The sequence below is a fragment of the Botryllus schlosseri genome, chromosome 4, assembly GCF_051294905.1.
Source record: "Botryllus schlosseri isolate E-star chromosome 4, Bs_hap1, whole genome shotgun sequence".
Classification (NCBI taxonomy): Eukaryota; Metazoa; Chordata; class Ascidiacea; order Stolidobranchia; family Styelidae; genus Botryllus; species Botryllus schlosseri.
In genome coordinates, this window is record NC_137239.1 from 11,721,636 (window position 1) to 11,743,634 (window position 21,999).

The following is a 21,999-nucleotide window of genomic DNA, read 5'->3' on the forward strand; positions in this document are numbered from 1 at the left end:
CAGAAATATCAGGGATATCTAGATCTCTAGTTCTAGTTATCCCTGGGGCATATCCAGCAACTGTATCACGAATTGATCGATCTTCCTCGTCATTCAGCAAGGCGGAGTAAGGTACAATCGCCTCACAAAATCCGAGGTGCATTCGGTACTTTTATGTAGATGCTCGGAAGGGCTCTACGAAATTGCTATGGTTTTCCAGGAGTCATAGAGACAGTAAATTGTTGCCTACCCATACTCCTGTCGTTTCACCGGGCGGGAATGAATCAGATATTCAGAAACAGAGAAGAATTCATGCCAGTCAATATAAGCAAGTGATCTGTAACAGTATTCGTAAAACTTTTAATGTATAGTTGCAAGTTGGCCTGGTTCTACCCTTCCCACTACTCCCGGATTTCCATTAACAGTAAATATGGTTATGAGAGTAGTTTAATTGATGGGGTTAAATTGTGGGGGATAAGGGCTATCTAACGTCTTGTCATATTTAATGACGTCGTAAATCAGACCTACAATCACCCAGGAAAACACTACAATAAGAAGCACATGTTTTGAAACAGGATTTAAAATTTCTGATATTTTTTTAGATTTTCATGCGACTTTCTAACAAATTTCAGTGAACTTCTAATTTGAACTTCAGACCAGATACCAAGTTAGTTATGTATTTGAATATGGATTCGGATTGGTTTTGGACATAGAAACATTGAATCCTCTCCTCTCTGGTATATATGTGGACATGATTTGAACAACCAGCAGCGGGTGCCTGCTCGACCTTGAAAATCTATACTGGAGTGGTGATATGCGGCTATATCTGGTTATGATGTGCGACCAGATACGACTACGGCGCGATTCAAGAGCTGGAGCAGGATCATCATCATCATTTTATTAAATCAAAGCACCACAAGATTGCGATATAATGAAAAGATAGGAGCAGAAGAGTTACGTAACGACTTGGATAGGCCTCGTCTTTTAATCAGGTACACATGTTGGCGTTGATCAGCGGTGTCAAACATACGACCCCGGGCCGCATTCGGTCCGCCAAGCAGTTCTGATTATATTGAACAATGCATGTATTATCCACCACATTTCTAACAAATGTTGAGATTTTGAGTAAAAAATACTTTAAACTGTTATCCTTCATAATCCAGTAAATGTCGAGTATGTTCAATGTTGATAGGACCCATTATAACTATACCAGACATTGGTGCTGTGGTTTCATCAGGCACAAGTCGCAGGTACATCGCCACACAATTCCGTCGAGGCAAAAAACTGCACACTGACGCCAAAGCGAAACTGTTGTACGCAAGTTAAACGAAAATATGATTCACATATAATGTGGTCGCACTGCTGTATCAGTTTTGAGGCAAAAGTTCTCATGCTTCCAGAGAAACGCCAATCGCGATTTCATGATAAAGGGCCAAATCCCCACGTAGTCCACATTTCCTGTTAAATAGGGTTGCCATATTTTGGAATCGGGAAAGGAGTACACTTTCTGAACATTTTCAGACTTAGAATTGCGGATTCAAATTCGGAAAAATGGTTAAATTTTTCCCAACTTTGTGGTTAATTGACTAAAAAATGGTCGTCACTGACGTTGGAACCACAAATTTCCCGTTTAGCGTCATTAATGTCCATTTTCACTCGAATCTATCCATCGTCTTAGCTCAAAAAGCTGTGAAGGAGGATGAGTTGCCAAAAAGTAGGACATTTAACACTAGAACTACCGGAACTTCGAACTACCTAGAACTACCTTGTGGCTTTTTTGACGCATGTTGAATTTTCTTCGAATAAATGCATTCAACGGAGCTGAAAATCAGCACAAATCTCAACAAACGGCATCAGAAACCATTGTTTATTGCGCTCGCAGCTACTTGAAATATTTTAGACACACCTTAGTGCAGCACTTATATAACAAATCGCCGTTATTGGTGTAACATATAAGTGTTGTTCTGGTGCACATTTGGTATTTGAGCACGTTCTTTAAAAATTTGGAGTGGGTTCCAGATCCGCTTTAGCCACATCACCATACTTGGTTATTGCTGACATATCACAAAGCTTATCAGATAAGATTTGCATAATGCAATCTCGCAACTGATCCTCGATTGGCATATTTTTTATAGTATCGGCATTTTGGCAAGTAGATGATCATTCACATTCTAAGAAAACGCACGGACCATCGTAGAATTGTTGGTACCCTCATAGAATTCTGCTTTGCAACCTGGCCAATAATATCCCCCTGGTTTTGTTTCGTTATAACATTTAACCGTCACTGGTTTCTTGTTTGTGTTGTTCCTGAAGGAAACACTTACCTCCGGTTGGAGTGAACTCAATATATATGTGTACAACTTTGATCTCTACACTGGCATCTCGCCGTTACGCTTATTAACAAGATGATAGCTTTGAAAAGTGTTGCTACATGAAGCTGTCTGTGTTCCTTCTGGTCCTGGGTAGCTTCAAGCAACTTCTGACAATAGTGTCAACTGGGACTTCGTTTGCTTCTCCAAGCGTATACAGCCACATTCACGTTACATTGTTTCAAGATGGATTACGTCAGACTCTTCACATTACTATGCTTGGCAAATGTACAGATTATAGAAGAGGTGTTCTGTCCTATCCTTGCCTAAATATGAGACGTCCTTGTACAAATACTTCGTAGCAGCAGCGTCCACCATCTGACATTTTACCCCAATTATTTGCTGGCATTTCGATCATGTAATAAACGAAAACAATATTATCTTTATCGAGTCTACACATTTTTTTTATTCCTTGTGTCAATAGAAAGCTCGTGACTTCCATAAACCTGTTCCTCGAGAGGGTATGACTAAACATAATGCACTCATGCCTTCAGTCCTCATATGCGTTCAATTTACTAGATCCAGCTCCCACTCCCCCCCGAAGATCCATCTCGTAGACCAGAAAAAAGGCCATTTGCCCTTGTACAACCCTAGTATATTAGTATGAACAATACAGATGTCGGGTTGGTCTAATGGTACATTTCAAATGTCATGTCCTGTAACACGCTGAGCTTCAAAAATATAATATTACAGAGCTTTGGCGACTCGGAACGAGGAAGATACACGGCCTTCTATTACAAGGGATGTTGTTGCTAACACAGTTAGACCAAAAGTCGATATTAACAAAGTTCTGTTGTTACAAACGACTTTTCTGCGTTTAGCAGATGCATAACCATTTTCAAGAATATGAAACTGCGATGCCTTAAAAGGTAGAATAACAGTAATGCGTCAAAAAGCCACTCGGTAGTTCTAGGTAGTTATGTGTATAACTTTTTTATTTGTACTAGATGAGTGATGTAAATCATAGGTAACATGGCCTACATAAAATAAATAAAAGTCAAGAAGTTTCAGCCGAACAGCGCAGGATTTGACTGAATACCAGCTCTTTAAAAATGAAAATGCGTCAAAAAGCCACTTGTTCGTTCTAGTGTTAAGCGTCCTGGGATGACATTTTCAAAATCCCGAAGGAGGAGGACAAATCATCCTAAAGGAGGACGTATGGTAACCCTACTGTTGAATATCTTTTATTCCTCACAGCGCATACGCAAGGCTCGATTCAGACTACGAATATAACAAGGGGAGAATAGAAATACGCCAACTTATATCGTATGCACACTTCATTTAAAAAAAAGATAATATAAAGGAAAGCGACGGAAATAAATGCGGCATGTGTCGGCAGGCGAGGTCGACAGGTCAGACGAGGTCGACAGGTCAGATTGTGGTCCGGCAATCTTAAGATCGGACTTGTGTTCATTCTTTGGAAATTGCTTATTTTCGACTTGAATGTCGACAATGGACATGCTCGACGGCTGTCGAATATCCGGTGAGATGTTATCCCACACTTCAGGTCCGACATACTTGATAGAGTGATTCGTATTCTTGTATTCCGTTCTGATCATACGGTAGTATTGTTCTGCGAGGACGCGAGTGCGTGGTACGCCCACTTTTGCGCTTTTGATTCCGAGGTCAAGTAGTCGTTGAAATTTGTGGGACAGTGATCACAATGACGAGTGGGGACCCATGGAGTGTGACGAAACGGAGCGAGCTTGGAATTTGTATCTCATTAACGGCGCGGCGTGATTGAAACAGACATGGGGTGATTGCTTCAAGAATGTAATCGATTGCGATTACGATTACTTCTGAACCACGCGATTACGATTACGATTACAGCAAAATCTGGAAGTAGTCGATTACGATTACAATTACATGGAAAAGTAATCACGATTACTCATGATTGCGTTCATTTTTAGTTCTTTAGAACACATATTGGAATACGATTGTGATGAAAAGGCCTCATTGGAGAACAATTTTAGTTTCAAATGAGACGTCATTCGCTTGTTACGTCACAATATACCATTATCCAACTTCATAGCCGACGATTTCTCGCACTTGCATCGGACAAATCGGACTTGCATGCGCGACACATCGGACAAATCTCATCGGTCGAGTTCGATACGAATTTACATAATGGCCAAAACAATCTGTACAATTGTCCACACCGTATCCATATCTCTACATAATATTGAACTATTGCAATATTTGATTGCATAATGCGTTGATTAATCAGAGAAAAAGCAGACATGACGACGCCTGTACGACGGTGCAGTTTTCAAATCCAAATTGTCTCGCTGATAATCAGCGCGAAACACTCCCTTGGAAGTGGCATTCGCAATTATAAATTCGAATTACAAATATAGGCAGTCACCTGCCAGTTTATTCCGTAGCTTGCACTCGCACTGCCGTTTAAATCTAGTGTTGCTGCGCGACATTATAGAACAGTCGAAGGTATTGCGAATTTGGAAGTAATATTAAACTAATATGTCGCATCCTGGTTTAGAGAAATTGATTGAATCGTGCATGACTTCCAATACAACAATTGAGTCAGGGCTCCCTTAGCAAATGTTGGACCCGTTCCTTAGAAAGCAGCTTAACTGTAAAAACTGCGGTTACTGAAGACGAAACAGCAGATTCGCACTTTTCCTGTTGTTTATATTCATTTCGTTGGGCGCTACCAATGTACCATGATCCTATTTCAGGGGCCAAATTTATTTTTCTAAATACTATTTTTTTCAATTTATCATCCATTTGTCTACGCCACTATAATCAGTGCCGGCGTTATAATATCACTTTATAAATTATGGTGCTCACGTCGAATCCCATGTAGTTAACTTCGATTTCGTGCCCGCGTGACGTCCGTCACAAATCTTCAATTGTGATGTAACAGTCAAATAAAATTCATGCATTGCATTTTTAATCAATCTAAAAATTGGCCACTAGCCGCGCTCGCAGTTTGCCTGTAATGCTGTAATGCATGTTGTTTGTTTATATGACGTCATAATTGGTTGTATGCAATGTAGCTAGATCAGGGGTGGGCTAACTACGGCCCGCGGGCCGCATGCGGCCGGCAACACCATTCTGTGCGGCCCGCGAGAGTTTAAAGAAACTTATTAAAAATATTGATAAAGTGCTTACTAAAAATCGAATTAATGCAACTTTCTCTTAGTATTTGGCAACATGATAATTCTAAGGCAGTGGTTCTCAAACTGGGTGGCTCCCCCTTTGGGGACGTGAAAGCATCTGAAGGGGCCAGTGAAGCTGAGCTCAAATGAAAATTTTTTTCGCGCTTGGCGCGATTTACATCAAGTCCACATTTATTGCTCTGTGTTTAGTATGAATTTCATATTCAAAAATCTCTCACCCACAGTCGTAATCTCTCATGGCATCAAACTATCCGATTCGTTCTCTGTATGCGTAGAATTAGGGTATTTATATTTTATCTACACATAGTAGAAGCGTGTTTGTTGCTAACTTGGTTATGATGCTGTCAGCATTGTGTGTCCTGGAACTAAACCAAAAGTGGAATTAGTAAATCAATGAGCAGTTCGCTGCTCACAGATTCAAATTTCAATCCTGTTCTAAGAATCGGGACAACCGACTTTCATCTCTATAGTTTTGACACATTGGTTATTGAGTTCGACCAGCCTATGAAATCTCGCCACTGGTTCTGACGCGTGTACGATATCGTCAAAGCAATGTTTGGTTTGTTTTAAATAAGCCTATATATTATCTCCATGTCCTCGCTATGTGATCAAATACCAATATTGCGTTTTGGTGCGGCCCACGAATGGATTCAGATGTTGAATGCGGCCCGCGAGCTCAAAAGTTTGCCCACCCCTGAGCTAGATGCATGGTTTTGAAATTCTCCATTCGCTGACGATTTCCCGGAAGAGTGTCAGCCCGAAAAGCTTCAGGTTTTAAGATATTTCTGTCATGAATATATTTTTAAAATGTATATTAAAGTTCTCTAACCCAAACAGTCTTTTAGAATTATAATTGAAAATATTTCGCGAATATCGCTCTTTTGACCAAAAGTTTCCCGTGTTCCCGACCCTGCTATATAGCAATGGTTCTCTACCAGGGTCACCAACACGCGGCCCGCGAGGTCATATTTTGCGGCCTGCGACCTTATTTGAAATTTCGAAGAACGCTTCTTCGTAAAACATTTTGAAATGCTGAAATTGATTTCAGTTTCAACATATTTTTATTGTTGTTCAAAGTAAGCTATTCTCGTGAGTCCAATACCACTAATCCTCACTGGCTGATACGGCGTCGTCGATGGTAATATCATTCCATGGGGGAAGTATTTGCTGATATGAACGGGCATATTGCCTTGGCGTGTAAATGGCCCACCACTGCCAAGACCGAGACGCTTAGAAAACGACTTCGGGCTCCCAAAAAGACCAAGCTTTGCGGGGAGATATAGTTTTCCAGCAAGTACCGTGTCTAACCCCTATATACAGAGCCGTAACAGCACTTCGCCAGCTCCCCCAAAAAACTTTGGTCTTAGGCCCCCCATAGGGTGATAAACCGGACTTCTGGAGACTTCCGCTACTTATTATCTATACTAAGTGTGAGTATCATCTCGTCTAACCGCGCGATGCACGAAAAATTGATATAATTCATGATTGAATCGGTCAATATGATCGAGAATTGCATTTATATTGCTATCAATTTTTATCCTCTCTCTGCTCACGTATTAAGATTTACCGGTAGAGCGGAGTGAGGTGTGTTTGAAAAGGTAGGACCACTCAATAATAATAATTAAACATATCCGGGCGTATAGCTGTAGGCAGGAACGAAACAGCACTTCGTCAGGCCCAAAAAAACTTGGGTCTTGGGCTCCCATAGGGCGATAAATCGACTCCCCTACCCCCTCCATCACGTTGTTCGCTTTTACCACGAAATTAGTTGTACTATTTTAGGGTTGCCATATTTTTGTGAAGCAAATTCCGGACACTCTTTTGCGCCCACTAGCGGATTTTAAAATGAGGTGTAACACATTGACCGTCAATATGACGTCACATTAGCAAAGCATTGTCCATCGACTATATACACGATACAGGAATGAAGTGGCGCATAGGTCATGAATTGGGCCATCTGTATATTGAGCTCTGGTGACTGCTACTTGCTAGGGTTTGCAATAGATTCCTCCACGGGCCGGACGAAATCATCTTGCGGGCCGTGTCTGGCCTGTCAGGATTGTGTTTGACAGCCCTGCTATACAGTTAGGTCGGTGCGGCTATCTGTTTATGTGTTTTAATCAGGTCCGAAACAACAATCCCATCCCCCCCTTTCCGCCCAAAAAGCACTGATCTTGGGCCCACCATAGGGTAGTCGATGTAACTTGTTGGGCACTTACTATATGCATTTGGCTGTTTAATTTTAAGTATGAATTCTGTCAATAATATTGATTCTTCGATATATTAGGCTACTATAGAATGCACCAGCAGGTTGCACATCCGGTGATCTCCAACCTTTTATGCTCGCAATCTCGCGATCATTTATGCTCGCCCTACTTGAAAATGTTCCGTGGCAAAGCTCAAAACTTGATAAGCTGATTACTAAAAAAATTCAGCCGGCCCAAACTTACTCACGGCCTAGGAAACTGATTACGTCCAACATCTTCGCGATCTCCAGATAAAGGCGGACGACCCCAAGATTTGGAACCACTGTCTGTGATTGAAGCATCCAATCGGCCTTAACCAACTCTAGGAATATACCGTTAGCTTATAATTACGATTACAATCACACTTATTTCAGTAAATGATGGTTATTTATATTCATTTTGATTGCATTTTTTGACGAGGGTGGTGCCTGCAGCCCATACTAATATCATTATACGTTGCATTAACTCACGCGCGGCGCGAAGAACAATTTTGAATAGCATAAATCTGCTTGAAAATAATATTGCTTATGTTTATTTACGAAAAACTTTTGAGCCTGCTTCAAGCCTTCAAAATTCCGGACATTTAGGCATATTTTAGAAATTCCTCCCGGACGCAGATTTTTCAGTGAAATTCCGGACATGTCCGGGAAATTCCGGACGTATGGCAACCCTATACTATGTAGTGAGCACGCGCCAAGCGCAAAAATTTTTAATGATTCATAATAAAATCGGTCAATAAGATCGGGAATTGCATATATACTGCTATGAATTTCTTGCCCTCTCTGCTCGCGTAATCAGATTTACCGGTAGAGCTGAGTTAGGTGTCTTGGAAACTGTAAGGCCCGTAAATAATAATTAAACATCTTCGGGCGGGCGGACCCGGTGGTATGACTTCCTTACATGATGTTATTTCGTGACCTCCGCAATATCAAAAATAGTAGAATCGCATAAACTTACTAAACTATAACACGCACACGATTTGAAATTGGGTATTTCTTCACTGGCATATAATTTTTCCGTGCGGGATGGTATTTGTCTTGTGAGGTTCAGATTACCAAGACAGGAACATTCGGCGCCTATGGACAATTAAACTTATATATGTATCAGCATAAGCGCAGTACTTTTCGGCCAAGGTTTTCTCGCTGCCGATCGTTCTGGCACACCCCTTGGAGTCGCATGTTACATTGCCTAAAACTTTATATCTTGGTGCGTCGTGGCGCGGTAATGGCCAACGCCGATATGCCCATTTCTACAAATCTTGCGTATTTTTTCGTGGGTGAATAGTACCCAATAATCAAGATATTTGGCAACCAGAAATCACGCCAAGCGTGAAAATTTTTTGAAAAAGCTGCATAAATTTTCAAAAAATACTCTATAATTTATGCTAATTCACGAAATAATTTTGGGCCCCCTTCGAGCCCCCCCCCCAATTGGGGGTTTGGGGTGCGGCAGTTACGGTCCTGCCTATATACTATCGTTTCTTCAGTCCATGGGTGGCGAATCAGCGGCAGTAGAAGGAAAATCATGCGGCGGTCGACACTTAATTCGATTAGGATGTGATGGCGGCCGCCAATATGTAAATTAAATTTACGAATTGACTCACTAATTAATAAGAGGTTTGAGTTATTCTTGAAATTTTCTTCGCACTATGCGCGATTCAATGCCAGTTGATTTTCGATTTTAATATAGTAGGCTAGTGTCTTTTGAAATCTGAGCCCTACAGTACAGAACAGCAGAGGAAAATGATGCGTCCCATAATGAAATACCAATTTGTGATCGTGTTATCCTCATCACGAAGTAAATTTGTTTCTGGTAGGTCTAGGTTTGGGCGAATCCGATATCTTTCCACTCTACCGACAATCCTGATTGGAGGTCAAGAATATAACAGCATGCAACAAAGGTCTACAATAACAATTGGTCCACGCAAAGATGCAGCACAGAATGTATAACTTCCCTAAATTTTTGAAGACTCCTGCTGCATAGGATTACCATACGTCCTTTTTGGACATTCGTCCTCCTTTAGAGCTTGTATAGAGCTAAGATAATGGATAGATTCGAGTGAAAATCGGCATAAATGATAGAAAGGGACGCCCTTTTTTAGTCAACACCACTAATTTTTAGTAAAAAGTGTGTAAATTGGGAGCCGAAGGAAAGTGATGACCTTTTTTAGTCTACTCACCAAATTTCACAGCAAACTGTAAGCTAAATTTTCTGAATATTAGGAAAAAGTGTCCTCATTTCCCGATTCCAAAATATGGTAACCCTACTGGTGCATCAACTGTACCGGTGAATCTGATCACATGGGCTGAGAAAAGATAAATATTTGACAGTAATATGTGAAATTATACTATTATTAATGACGATATTCATTCATGAATTTGAAAATTTTATCGCGCCTCGCGCGAATAGAATGCAAATCCCTTGCCTGTTCATGTTCATAATACGACTACTCACGATTTCCGTGCTAATAGTAAGCTGATATTAGTAAATAGAGTAGTCTGGAGTTTGCTGGCAATGGACAATTGGATATGGACAGTTTAATGTGGGTATTCGGCCTCCAGTTAGTTCATGACGAATATGCACTGGAATGCGGCCGTATTGGCTACCTACATAAGCAATCGAAATGCAGCTGTGAATGGCAAAAAGGTTGGCAGCTCCTGCTTTAGTGGCTGAAGATTGTTGTCAGGTATCATACGCAGCTCATAGTTCAAAATAGAATGAAACGGATGATCTTGATATTTTTCGTTGTATTTGTATTTTCTGGATGATATTATTTATTTTGTGGTACCTATGCCCGTCGCCCATGCTAGTGAGCACAGCGTTGTATACTGACGTAGGGGAGGTATCAAAAGGTGGTTGTTATTCTACGTTGTCTATTCATATATCGATATTGAAGTCATGCGGTCCGCGACCCGTTTTGAGTTGACGACCCCTGTTCTATACCATTCTCTTTGTTTATATCATTTTCACTCCCTCTCAGAAAATTCGACGGTATGACGCACTCCCTCGTATTACACGACTTGCAGTCAATAAGGCAGTGTTTCTCAACATGTTCGACCTCGCGGCACCCTCTCAAAGGGAAATAGTTAGCAGTACCCTAGCACTTTGAGTACGCTGAGTGGCGAGTAACGTAGTAGTGCTACGTTGTACCGCTACTACACCAATGGGTCGCGAGGTCGAATCCGACCGACGTTGACTCCAGATTGAAGTGTTGTAGATGATCCGTAAAGTGTTGTAGGTTTATATATGCTCTTCCCGCCATCCGACCTGAATAAGTGGTGTCTCGCAATACGTCTGGACCGAAAGTGGGCCGTGGCCTAAGTTGGCATCGCATTAATCATAATAAGAAAATCTGCCTGTTGTAGCCTACATGACCAATGACCATGATGAGTAAAGAAAGACAGAAAATGGTGGTGACTATATGCTTCATGTCATTCTTCAGCCCCCGGCTCTGATGGGGGTGATTAGAAAAAAGGTCAGCACATCATGCCAAACCTCGGTATCTCGGCCCAATTTCGTGTGCGAGGACCTTTTGTCTAGTTATCACTTTTCCAAGTGCTACTATATGTGGGTGGGGTGGGATGGCGTACCACAATCATTGACGAGGGAGGCCCCTTGCTCTCGGCGGTAGCAAGTTCCATTGTGTCGGAGATTTATTTGAAATTCTCCCAGAGTTGTTATGACTCTCGAGTCGCGTTTAGTGACTCGACTTGACTCGAGTCATTTTCTAAAATACGAAAATTGACTCGACTCGAGTCAATTTATGTATACTGACTCGACTTGTACTCGAGTCATTACGCATGACTCGAACAAGTCATTTGACTAGAGACTCGTACCGCCAAAACAGGCATGTCGTTGTACCTTCGAATAATAGTAAGCTACCACAATATTGGTGTTTAGTCCATCAGTACTGGTGTTTGTAAAATAGGACTGGAGACCGTGCAAAGTGAGGACAGTTAGTATATTATGAATACAAGGCAGTCAATATAACCCAAATAGAGTTGTAAAAATTAAGTTAAACCGGATTCAACTCGAAAATCAGCAGCGAACACAATCACTTGGACTCGGACTCGAGTCGTGTTCGTGTTCACATTCGCGTTCACATAGAACTTTCAGGGGTTCGCACCATCCCATCACTCATCTGCGCCAGCAGACGGAGAACACGCCTTACACGCGTGTGAAATCTGATCGGCCTGTGCGGTTTCTGCATTATCTTGCCTTGAAATGGAGCGCAAAGGAGCAGGTACAAGCCTAAGAGACGAGAGAGTATACGAATTTGATGTCCATCGTTTTACGTAAGTAGCGAATTATACCTTCGCGAATCATTTCAGCTCTCGTTTAATCTTTGTAAAATCTAATTTACAAGAAGTGAGTAAAAAGGTTTTGCATCATCCTAAGTGATTTTACGCAATACACATGAATTATGTTTCCTAAAGTAGATACGAAATGTGAATGCTGCACTTTATTGATAGTTTCTTATCCCGGCATGTTTTAAAGGGCTTTTCGTAAAGGCATTGATGGCATTTACGTACTAATTGAAGTATTCGTCGATCATAAGAGTGAATTGATCTCATACTTGCTCATGGTCTTGAGAGGCTCACATTGAGGTATAAAATCCGACGCAAGGACACGCAATGACATGGACAGCATTCATAAATTAAGTTTCATATTAGACGAAAAAGTGGAAGACGTAGCCTACGCGACTAGCGCATTTCGAATATTTCACTTCCAATGCAACCACTGTGACCGATGAGCAGTGAGAGGCAGGGTAAAACAGGATTTCGTCAGCCTAAGAAAACCGGCTGCCGTAGGCACAGAGGGTGAACTTGAACAACCAGTCACGCAAAGCAATGTTTCTGGAGTAAAGTGTGGCCAGGCAGTAGCTTATGAAATACTATAAGCCAGGGGTGTCAAACTCAAATTACGTCGCAGACCGGATTCAAGCCTTCAAATCGCCCGCGAGCTGGACCAGTCAACTTATTCCAAAATGTTACGCCGTGCTTTATTGTCAAGCATATATATATAATAAATGGGTCATAGGGGTTGTACTCTAGCAAGTCGTCTCGTAACACCTTTATTCGCGAGCAATGGAATGGGCAAAAATACGATGATTATCCGGTTGAATACAGATAATAACCGATAGAAAGTGGCTCTAACGACGATAAGTTGGCGCATTTATTTCTATGCTCACCTTGCTTTAGTCGTAATCTGGCGTTAGCCCTGTGTACGCGTTGTAAGGAATACAATACATTTAACTGTAAACGCGGACGTCGGAGTATTGTTTAATACTATTAAATCGCCATATATCTATTGGGTCGGAAATGACAAGGCAGTGCGACCAGAGATATTTGAGTTATATATTTGTGTGAACTGCATATAACGATTCCGCATTCGCGTTTTCGCTTCTGTGAATAGCTATACTCTTAGGCCCAATTTCCCATAAATCTGTGAAGTATATATGGTTTGAACGTGGGGTTCACGTTCGCGTTCTGTGTGTGAGCCTCAGAAATTTAGCGGTTCGTGTTCACAAACGAACCTTGCTAGGTTCTGCACTGTGAAACTTTTTCATATATTACAATTTTCACTTCGTTATGACATCTTTGGTTGAAATTTATGGCATTTCAATTGCTGGCCACTATATGCACGGCGCTGGCAGCATAAAAAATCAACACCAGACGAACATGCACCTTGACAAACTAAATAATTTTACATGATTTGTTACAAAAGTTTGCTCGAAATATCCAGCTTTCCGTTTGTGAATATTTAGTGACTCTCTGATGTGAGCTTTACTTGCAATGACACAACATCAAGAGCGAAATACACTCTACATGCAGTCAGCGAATGCTGTTTATTCAACCAATCAATGGAATCGATATCGTTGTCTGATGTAAAAAATCTAGCTTGTGTATACGGGGTCAATCTTGACTTCATATGTTTATTGTATCATAAAAACAAAATCCGTGTGATTGGAGTGTTGGCTACTGCTGTATAACTTGTTAATGGGGTAATATCGGTAGCAAGTATAGAAACCCGTTTTACAATCTGCTTAATATCAACGTCGCAATACTCAGACTACATTGTCCGGTCTGGCCTAGACTGGTAAGGCGTAAGCTCATATTCCCTAGCAAGTCCTCGTCGAAATTGTTGGCGAAGCGACGGAAGATATTGACCTTATGGGATTATTATATCATTTGATTGCCCCAGTTGATACATTTGGCGACGTTTAAAACGTCAATATGTACTTCAGCATTGAGAGATTATGTAGAGGCAGTATACGTCCTCCTTTAGGAGGATTTGTCCTCCTTTTTCGGGTTTTTGAAAATGTCCTCCGAGGACGCCTAAATGTCCTCCTTTTTGAGATTTTGTCCTCTTTTTTAGGAATTTCGGTCAAAATTTATAGCAAAATTCAACTTAGATGCCGTAAATCAGCACCGAAGTGACCATCCGGCATGTATTTCGGGAGCTGAGCGAAAGTTGCCTTTTTTTTAGTCAACCACCCGACAATGTGAAGGAAAAAACTGTATTTTTTGGGGCACCGATCGAGAAAGATGACCTTTTTATAGTCAACCGACTACGAAGTGGTAGAAATTTACAACTTTTCAGGATTTTCCACCGGTATTCTGTGTTTGAAAAGTATGAAAAAGTGTCCTCCTTTACCGATTCCTAAATATAGTAACCCTACATTATGTAACCCGAGTCGTAACTAGGTATCGCGTAGACCAGTGGTTCTCAGCCTTTTTCACCTCGCTGACCGGTAACATTTCAAAAAATATTTGGCGGACTGGTGGACTTTCTAAAACTGATATCAACCCAAAAGCGTTGTTTGCAAGTTTATCGTGCTAGAGAGTAAAATTTGAAGGGGTTTTCACGTAATTAATTATGTTCATGATGGCATCCATGTGATTTTACGGTAGTGAGCCTGCTGAGTCGAGGTAAAATTGCCTTGCCCCCCCCCCACCCCACACAAGTAGTAGTATAGATCGCTCGTGATGTGTGAGGGGCTCTTGTGGGGCCGCTCGCACGCGGCTGGGAAACTCGTACTTTCAGACCCCCCCTCTCGGCGCTGATTCGTAATGGGTTCTTATGGACGCGGTCGTGATTCGTACTTTCGGGTATAGGCTGCGGCGGTGATTCGTATTGAAAACTCGTGGTGGTGAGTCGTACTTTCAGGTATAGGCTGCGGTGGTGATTCGTCTGTCATGTATACTTACGAGGTCTCACCATGTGTTCTTATGGGCGCGGTGGTGATTCGTACTTTCGGGTATAGGCATCTCTCGCACGGTGTTGAATATGTATCAGGTATGGTAAGTAGTCGCGTGATTGGTTCTTAGTTAATGTGTATACCCCAAATTATTATATATGACCGATTCGAGTTAATCCTAACGCTTACGGTGAGTGCGACAATGATATATCGTTATTCTTATGGGCGCGGTGATGATTCGTACTTTCGGATATGGGCTGCGGGCGGCATGTCGTACTTTCAGCAAAAAGGGTGTGAAATAGGTTGCTAAATCTAGGAATCAATCGCTTGGTAATTAGTTTGCCACAGAGCCGGCGTAGACGGCGATTCGAATATCAACAATAACCACGCTCACAAACTAACACTTCAAATAGGTGTGAAATATATTACAAACCCCGCGATCGCTGACATGATAACGTCTCGGACGGAGCCATCTTTCGTGACTTGGTGTTACAGGCATCCCGATCGCTCACGCGGTGAAATTTTAGTAATCAGTTAGTCACAGAACTTGATTTCGCTGGTAAGATTTAATAAGTAACGAATAAAAGAACCGTCGCAGACGGTGATTCGAATGCCGACAAATTCTCACTTATTTCTGCTCCAACCCTAATCCTTTGCGAAGTTAACTCTCATTCAAAAAGGTGTGAAATAATTTTGAAATCCCACGACCGCTCACAGGGTAGTGCTTCAGACATAGCGATCGCTCATGATTTGGTGTTACAGACATACCGATCGCTCACAAGGTAATATTTCGGTAATTAGTTTGTCACAGAGCCGTCGCAGACGGTGATTCGAAAACCAACAATTTGACACTTTCTGGTGGTCGCTATATGTTTTGACACTTCGGAACAGTGGTTGACTTTAGTTGCATGATAAGAATCATGAGAATATTCAAGCAATGTGTCAATTTGTCAACTTGAAATGAAACTTACTACACAACTCAAGTTGATTCGTATCTGAATGTGATAATTCGGCACAACTCTAATTCTTTTGAGAAATCTTTTTAACGTGATCTCTTGATTCGACCGTAACCTGAATACCACTGACGCCGACTTTCAGCCACATCGAATTATTCGCACATCCCGCGCCGCTGTTTCACACCTATAGAATCAATACCAACTAACTCGACAAGAATCAAGAATCACAAGTACGCACAAACAATCATTCTATTTATTACTGAGAAATCAAACGCTTAACAAAAACGCACAACTTATCATTTACCAACTCTAGCATCACCTAAAAATTCAGGTATTGTTGATTGAAAATCCTTGAATCCTTATTATCAAAAATGTTATAGTGCGGTGTCGAAATCCACTCGCGAGATGTACTACAGGTAAATTCAGATCACCCAAAATAAAATATTTCGACTTTGGTGTAGTGTGAATTGAGATAGGGTGGATAAACATGACTACCAACTTTCACGCAGTCACATTTCGAGATTATAGGCATATTTGATTTGAAACAAGTAATGAAACATCGCCACTCTATGCGCGAATTGGCTTTACGTTTGTCAAAGAGAGTTTCAGAAATACTATCACTATGACATCTCAACATTTTAACATCTTGCCATACGCAAAAGAGTAAAATACAAAAACCAACTCAACAGTATCCATATGAAAAGTAAACAAGATTACGCGAGTACATACAACCACTACAACCTAAAATCCATAACAAGTTCGGTTGTATTCATATTCCGACGATGCGTCTTTTTTATCCAACTTTAAAAGTCGTTACTATTCTGTAAGATGAAGGAATTACTACGCGGTATATTAGACAAGACAAATTTATTACTACTCGGTACATTTTGTACGACAAAAGTAATTACTACTCGGTGCTGACGACTTGAGATTAACATAATATGTTTGAGCATACGAGATTTGAAAGTCTGACCAACGTAGTTGAGAATTCATTTCTTACAATCGAACGCTGGCGCTATCTTGAAAGTTATCACGCCGTAAACAAAAGGATTGACACATTGATTTGACATATGTAATAGTTTACCATGACTTGATTACTAAATTATTCACGTTAATTAGATCCGGTGTTGTGGTAAAGGTTATTGACAGCAACAAACTTTTCAGTACCAATGTTATTAACATACTAACTTGTAAGACTAGATTAGTGTGTCTGAAATGTTCTTGATTGGAAAATTACTCCACGTCGGTACAAATCACTCAGCGTATCGCGGTTATCAGAAAATACTTTACAAATGTAATTGTTTCCGGTAACCAAGACTAAAGATGAAACAACAATATCGGTATTATTACATTCAACAACCAGTACCATTATTAAAATCTATCGTTGCGATAACCCGGCTAAAGATGTAACAATTCCATTATTCATACATTGAACACCCCATACAAATTGCTTTACTCTCGCAATTCGTAACGGGTAATTGAAACGACTACGTGTAGAGTCAGTATATCACTATGTCACGTCGCTACTATTGAATCTAGCAATTGATATGATTTATTGTCAGAATTTGTGACAGGGAATTGAAACAGACTTACCTTACATAGTGCGAAAATATCACTTTGGGTATCGGGTGCCGTTCGAAGCGAGTGATCAATACTTAATCCTTTCAGTGACTCGCCGTTGTACGTGCTAAATGTAAAATATCGCGAGGTTACACTCTAAGACTTTGATCATTACAAAAGTAAATTGGGATATGTTTGTTAGACGCATCCAATTCAACTAGAAGTGTCTAGTGCACAACACTCGTAATATCAAGGAAGTACTTGCTACACTGTTATTTGCTAAACGTGTTTTGCATTGTTGTTCATTTGTAGTATTGATTGAAATTGTTCTTGAACCCGCAAATAATAATTCCCGACATGAAACCAAGCCGCCGAAAGTCGTTACCATCACAAAGAAACAATGTGTACGATGTTTGCCAAATGTGTCCTACAGTTAGGTGTACTAGAATTATTTGTGTAACACATACACCGACAAAGAAATCGGAAAATTTTCCGTTGTCATTCGCTAAAGTAAATGCCATCACAATACGCCAATTCGCGCATAGAGTGGCGATGTTTCATTACTTGTTTCAAATCAAATATGCCTATAATCTCGAAATGTGACTGCGTGAAAGTTGGTAGTCATGTTTATCCACCCTATCTCAATTCACACTACACCAAAGTCGAAATATTTTATTTTGGGTGATCTGAATTTACCTGTAGTACATCTCGCGAGTGGATTTCGACACCGCACTATAACATTTTTGATAATAAGGATTCAAGGATTTTCAATCAACAATACCTGAATTTTTAGGTGATGCTAGAGTTGGTAAATGATAAGTTGTGTGTTTTTGTTAAGCGTTTGATTTCTCAGTAATAAATACAATGATTGTATGTGCGTACTTGTGATTCTTGATTCTTGTCGAGTTAGTTGGTATTGATTCTATAGGTGTGAAACAGCGGCGCGGGATGTGCGAATAATTCGATGTGGCTGAAAGTCGGCGTCAGTGATATTCAGGTTACGGTCGAATCAAGAGATCACGTTAAAAATATTTCTCAAAAGAATTAGAGTTGTGCCGAATTATCACATTCAGATACGAATCAACTTGAGTTGTGTAGTAAGTTTCATTTCAAGTTGACAAATTGACACATTGCTTGAATATTCTCATGATTCTTATCATGCAACTAAAGTCAACCACTGTTCCGAAGTGTCAAAACATATAGCGACCACCAGAAAGTGTCAAATTGTTGGTTTTCGAATCACCGTCTGCGACGGCTCTGTGACAAACTAATTACCGAAATATTACCTTGTGAGCGATCGGTATGTCTGTAACACCAAATCATGAGCGATCGCTATGTCTGAAGCACTACCCTGTGAGCGGTCGTGGGATTTTAAAATTATTTCACACCTTTTTGAATGAGAGTTAACTTCGCAAAGGATTAGGGTTAGAGCAGAAATAAGTGAGAATTTGTCGGCATTCGAATCACCGTCTGCGACGGTTCTTTTATTCGTTACTTATTAAATCTTACCAGCGAAATCAAGTTCTGTGACTAACTGATTACTAAAATTTCACCGCGTGAGCGATCGGGATGCCTGTAACACCAAGTCACGAAACATGGCTCCGTCCGAGACGTTATCATGTCAGCGATCGCGGGGTTTGTAATATATTTCACACCTATTTGAAGTGTTAGTTTGTGAGCGTGGTTATTGTTGATATTCGAATCGCCGTCTACGCCGGCTCTGTGGCAAACTAATTACCAAGCGACTGATTCCTAGATTTAGCAAACTATTTCACACCCTTTTTGCTGAAAGTACGACATGCCGCCCGCAGCCCATATCCGAAAGTACGAATCATCACCGCGCCCATAACAATAACGATATATCATTGTCGCACTCACCGTAAACGTTAGGATTAACTCGAATCGGTCATATATAATAATTCGGGGTGTACACATTAACTAAGAACCAATCACGTGACTACTTACCATACCTGATACATATTCAACACCGTGCGAGAGATGACTATACCCGAAAGTACGAATCACCACCGCGCCCATAAGAACACATGGTGAGACCTCGTAAGAATACATGACAGACGAATCACCACCGCAGCCTATACCTGAAAGTACGACTCACCACCACGAGTTTTCAATACGAATCACCGCCGCAGCCTATATCCGAAAGTACGTATCACGACCGCGTCCATAAGAAACCATAACGAATCACCGCCGAGAGGGGGGTCTGAAAGTACGAGTCACCACCACGAGTTTCCCAGCCGCGTGCGAGCGGGTCCATAAGAGCCCCTGTCACATCACGCGCGATCTATACTACTACTCACCAGAGATGAGCGGATTTGAAATTTCTATGTCCTAATCCAATCCAAATCCGAACCTTCAAATCCTAATCCTAATCCATAACTTTTTCATATTCAAGTCCATGTCCAATCCTAATCCGATTCCAACTGGAAATTCAGATAAAATACTAATTTATGCAATGGAGGGATTCGGAAATTTTCTTTCACAACCAACGATTCACATGATTCAAGATAACTTAGCAACAATAAGTGCATTAATAACTGATCTGAATAAAGTTTGTCGCCATTCGCCACACGACATTTCAATCTCCAAGAAAATAGGTAAATCCAATCCAAATCCTAATCCGTTCTAGAAAAAATGTCTAATCCAAATCCAATCCAAATCCGACAAAATTTCACAAATCCTGTTTTTTCAAAACCTAATCCTAATCCATGCTCATCTCTGCTACTCACACATACACAACACGCACGCAAGCACGTAAAACACCTGATAAAGAGACCTAAAATGTGAATAACAACAGCAGCGGGTATGGAGTGCATTTTCTTTGCACACTGATAGCCGTTGCAATTCCACATTCTATGCTACATGTAGGACTGGTCCTATTGTGCTGAATGGGCAAGTTTAGACAAATAATAATTACTATCTCTTCAAGTAGGCCTTCCGGTATAAATTTTTTGAAGAACATCAAAAAAACGTCCTCAGTTACATTTTTTTCAGTGAAAATACACTAGATTTGCCGAATTTCGAAAGAAAATGCACTAGGTCAAGTCAAAATACACTAGATCCAGTGTTTAGGAGTGGCACCACTGACCACAAACGACAACGCAGGCTTTGTAGGTATATATGGCTATGGCTATCACATACCACAATAAGGGGTTAAAGGGATTGCAGTCGAACACAGCATAAAGGACACGAACAACGACAATGAAGCCTATGCCAGTAGCTATCGCATACCACAATTTAACGTAGCTATGGATGCAAAATATATAACAGCTACATAAGTAAGGGTATGTATTAGCTTTGCATTACGCATTAGCCGTCGCTTCTTATATAATTTCTACAAGACTGTTGGATTCCGAAATCGATAGCGCGTTTCAGGATGTTTCGATTGTCCAATTGTTAGCGAATAGTGCATGAAGCAGATTCGTTTGTGCCTCACCTAGCCATTGTTTCTCTACGATGGCATTGTCTGTAATAAAGGCGAAGGTCACCTTCCTTGGCGATTTTTGGGGGTTCTGGTGCCCTGACACTGTTAATATTTACATTTCCGGAATCAGTGTGACCATAGCGTTTCATTGATACCAGTTATTAAGAATTCCGAGCTATTTATGACCAATTGCATTGTTGCAGTTGAGGCACGACCCGCCCGTGCCTCACCTGTGCCTCACCTCTCTTTTCGCGGTGTATTTTTGATGATAATGATGTAAATTGATGATGTTGGATGAAAAAGATGCTCAAATTTAGTTATTTATGAACGTGGATGTGTAACATCAATATAATCATCGACTCATGGAGGGGTTTCACAATTTTCACTTACTCATCCAGACGACAGGTGAGGCACTGCCTCACCTGCCTCATTGGACCGCACGTCACTGTCGTGAGCACATTCAATCTACTCATTGTAAGCAGAGAGTTTTTGTAGTCTGGGCTTAATCGCGTCAATAGCAAAAATTTTCTATCATCCATGACTGAATCCGTCAATAATATTAGTAATTGCATATATATTGCTGTAATTTTTTTTATCCTCACAGAATTGTCAGATCTCCCGGTAGAGTTGAGTGTCGTGTCGTCTTGGAAAATTTCGGGCACGTAAAAAATATTTAAACATTCGGGTGGGCATGTTCTGTTGAAATAATTACTCCGTTGCATGTCATTATTTCGTGACCTACTGTCTGTTATATATAACTAAAAGCTGCAGACGATTCCAAATTGGGATTTCTTCACTGGTAAATGCTTTTTCTGTTTGTGATGGCTTCTGTCATGCGGGGTAGGCTACAGATTGCCTGACATCAAGATTCGGCGCAAGCCATTCAGGCGCATATGGGCAATTAGTCATATATATATATATATGGAAGTTTTCGGTCAACAAAGCGCAGTCCTCTTCGGGCAGGTTTTCTCGCTGCCGAATCTGGCACACCTTTCGGAGTCCCATGTAAGCCTCAACTTCATTAAGTGTTGGTGAGTAGTGGCACGGTAATGGCTGATGCCTAAATGCGTATTTTTATAAATCATGCGTATTTATTGGAGAAGAGC